Here is a 4,273-nt window from a genome sequence, read left to right as displayed (position 1 = left end):
GTCAGAAGACCTTTACTCAAAGACGCCACCTGGTTAATCATGAGAAATTGCACTTTGGCGAGAGGTCGTATCTGTGCACCACCTGTCGGAAGAGCTTTAATCAAAGACACCACCTGGTTCTTCCTGAAAGATCGCACTCTGGCGAGAGGCCATATGTGTGCAGAACTTGTCAGAAAACCTTTATTCAAAGATGCCACCTGGTTGTTCATGAAAGATTGCACTCTGGTGAGAAGCCATTAGTGTGCAGTACCTGTCAGAAGAGCTTTACTCAGAGAAGTAGCCTGGTTCTTCATGAAAGATTGCACTCTGGCGTGAGGCCGTATGTGTGCAGCACTTGTCAGAAGACCTTTACTCAAAGACGCCACCTGGTTGTTCATGAAAGATTGCACTCTGACGGGAGGCCCTATGCGTGCAGCACCTGTCAGAAGAGCTTTACTCGAAGAGCCAGCCTGGTTGTTCATGAACAAATGCACTCTGGACAGAGGCCGTATGTGTGCACCACCTGTCAGAAGAGCTTTACTCAAAGAGGCCACCTTATTGTTCATTAAAGATTGCACTCTGGCGAGAGGCCGTATGTGTGCACCACCTGTCAGAAGAGCTTTACTCACAAAACTAGCCTGGTTGTTCATGAAAGATCACACTCTGGTGAGAAGCCGTAGGTGTGCAACACCTGTCAGAAGAGCTTTGCTCAAAGAAGGCGCCTGGTTGTTCATGAGAAATTGCACTCTGGCGGTAGGCCGTATGTGTACAGCACCTGTTAGAGGAGCTTTACTCAAAGCAGGCACCTGGTTGTTCATGAGAGGTTGCACTCTTGTGAGAAGCTATGTTGGTAGCACCTGTAAGAAGAGCTGTAGACACTGTTACAGCTTGCTGGATCATAAAAGATTTCACTCTGGCGAGCGAGAGGCTGTATGTGGTAGCACCTGTCAGAAGTGCTTTGCTCGAAGACCCAACCTGATAAAACATGAAACATTTCACTCTGTTGAGAGGCCTTTTGTGTGCAGCAGCTGTAAGAAGAGCTTTACGAAAAAACCCACCTAATCACGCATGAAACAGTGCATTCTCATCAAGCGCTCTGTGTGTGTCATCTCTCAGAAAAGCTTTACTCACAAAGTTCACCTGGTCTCATGAAAGACTGCACTCTCTTGAAAAATAGTCTGTAGAACCTGTCAAAAGAGCATTACTCATAGTCCAGCTTGGTCACTCATGAAGGAGTGCACTCAGAAAAGGCCATAATTCTACATCTCCTGTCAGATTTACACATAGAAAGGGGAGTTGATTGCTCATGAAGAATTACACTTCAGTGGGAACCCGTACATGTGTATCGATTGAGAAAATCAGCTTACTAAAAGACACTTCTTTGTACTGCACTAACGCCAGGCATTATTTCGATAGTAACTGTCGGACTAGTTTCACTCGTCGAAGTCACTTGGGTAATTGCATTAACGATTTGATCCTTTGCAGGGTGTGTTCACCCCATTGGGAGAGCTTTTTCTCAAAGCTTAGTCTAAATAGTCTCAAAGCTTAGTCTTAGTCTCAAAGCTTAGTTAGTCTTAAATGATTGCACTTTGGTGACAACTACCATTTGGCAACAACTGCTCTGCACAAGCAATTGCACTCTTGGGAAAAGCTGTTTGCTATCATATATCATGCAAGATTCCACCATAGAGAAAAATCAAATGCCTGTACTATTTGTCAAAAACTATGTGTTTTAATTGTATATAATGAAGGATGACATATTGTAAATACACTATAATCTTTGGGTATCAGAAACGTTTTGCCCAGAAACAGTCAAAAGGGGTTCTAAACACCAGCCACTGATACCTGGATGTACATATGTTAAATAAAGCAATGTCCTGGTAATCACCTTCTTTAACTTTGTTGAACTGATTGGATTACTGGTCTTATTGTCAATCAAAACAGCAATTTAATACAAAGGTTCATTTCCACCTCGGTTTACTTGTCTTCTTGAAAACCTAAATGTTCCCCTCAGTATTGCTCCTGACGCTCAGCTGCTCCGTGATGTCTCCCACCAATTTCAGCTATGCCTCACTAATCTGTCCGCTACTGTATTGTATGCATCGCTTTTGGGATGACTCGTCTGACTTGCAGCATTTTGTATAGCTAACAGAATCTGTATTTTGCTCACGCCTGGTGAAGAACTCGAGAAAGGGGTGGGATTTTTATTCTTCCACACTCCGATGAAAGTTGCACTAAACGGGACTACCCTCAATCATCAGCCACCGGGCCAAAGGGACGACAAGTTATGATGCATATCAGAGCCTCAATTGATCATCGTCGTAAGCCTGCCTAGGCCCACTGCAGGGCCTTAATCTCTCCTATAACCTCCAATTATCCCCTTCCTGTGCTAACTGCGACCAATTTATCCCAGCAAACTTCTTGATCTCATCTGCCCATCTAAATTTCTGCCACCCCCTGCCGCGCTTGCCTTCTGTAGGATCCACTCTTACTTTTAATGAGCAACGGTTATCTTGCCTTTGCATTACATGCCCTGCCCATGTCCATTTCTTCCTAATTTCTACTAATATGTCCTTAACCCGCATTTGTTCTTTGACCCACTCCGCTCCCTTCTCTACCAAGTTACTCTGATCATCTTACGTTCCATTCCTTGCTGAGTCATCCTCACTTTAAGTTTAACCCTTTTAGTGAGCCTGCAAGATTCTGACCCTGAGCCTCAAATATGTGAAAGCAAAACAGGCAGTCCTCAATCATCAGCCACCAGGCGAAAGTGGAAAGGACAAATTAATATGTATAGGAGCTTCAAACTTGAGAGAATTGATAAAGATTTGGATCTGAATTTTTTCAGAGTGAGCATGTGCATGTGTTCCCAAATTGGTGTCTGTTTATTGTTTGTTGGGACGCTGGTATGTGTTAATGTCGAGCTTGTTAGTGTTGTGGTTGTAGCTATGCTATGCACTGGTTTGCACTGTCATTATTCCGTTCTGTCTTCCATACATTTCTTGGAAATATATGCGTTTATAACCCCAACAAAAGTGACTGGTTTAACACTTAACTTAATCATCTCCAGTGAAAGCAGACTATGCGCACATGTAGTGTGTTGTGAAAATTTGCAATTGCTTGAGAATGGTCCGTCTGCCGTCCGGCTGTATGTACTGACGATTCATCATTTAAGCAAAGTGGCCTGGGGCTCAATTTCACGATTGAAACAAGAAAGCGGAATGGCATCTTGTATCTGGATTTGTATCTCTGGTTTGATAAGGAGCATGTCTGCTGGATCAACGCTGCCTGTATTAACATTGCCTGACGCGTCGCGCGCTTTTCAATGGGAACGGTAGGGACGCTTAGTTCAGGCACTGATCCGCTATGTGGCGCGTGCCGGCGGACATCTCGCCTTACGTCACTGCTCGCGAGTCGCGAACACTGCACCCACTTCTACGACGTGTGTCTGTCAGCTTGCCTGTTGGGCTTCAGGAGCCGTTTCGCTTACGTCTTAGACGTGATGGGGCGCTAGTTCTGTGGCGCACTGGGGATCTCGTTCAACGTGTCGCTTGCTTCATACTTGCTGCATTTTTCCATAGATAAAGACGGAGGTGGACTGAAATAGTCTAAGAACGTACTGATTGTTGGGTAGACATATAGCTAACAGAAAACGATATTTTCGGATTGGGGAGCCATTATTTTACTGATATTTTTCTTTCTGGAGTATTTAGAGAAGAAAAAAATGCGTGCCTGTTTTTTGTTCAGGCGCTCACTTCTACGATTACTTTCCAATAATATCACGTGCTTGTAAAATTCAGATAATTATAGGAAACAAAAGGATAAGCAGCTGCGATCCCGCCACGCTGTCCGGGCGCTTCTACAGTACAGTCATCAATTTTAGAAGTGCGTACCGATGCGGAGTGCGAACAGGGGGGTCAAAACAATACCTAAATGCGGAGGGGACAGAGGGGGGATGCCCCACTCAGAAAATTTCAGGGCCTGTCATCCGAGTAGATAAGCGCTCAAAGCCGGCATCAGCCTGCGGCAGGGCAAGAGATTTTGCTTCGTGACAAAGGAAGTTTTATCAGTGACAGACCAACACAGACAGGCATGGTGAAAAACAAGAAGGCGTTGCAGCGGCGCCTCTGGAACGCTAAACAAACTTTCTACTATTTTGCATAGTTTCCAAGAAGCGGCGCTGGCTGGCGGACACGAAAGCACGCTGGACGGCTACGGAGCGGGGAAGGGTAGGAGAGAGCAACAGGAGAGTGGCTGTTTGGCCATTTTTCGCTCACGCGTTAGGCACTGTTTA

Source organism: Haemaphysalis longicornis, unplaced genomic scaffold (assembly GCF_048455015.1).
Source record: "Haemaphysalis longicornis isolate Haplotype H1 unplaced genomic scaffold, Haemaphysalis longicornis Haplotype H1 scaffold_10, whole genome shotgun sequence".
In the NCBI taxonomy this organism is placed as follows: Eukaryota; Metazoa; Arthropoda; class Arachnida; order Ixodida; family Ixodidae; genus Haemaphysalis; species Haemaphysalis longicornis.
Note: the sequence above shows the minus strand (reverse complement) of the source record.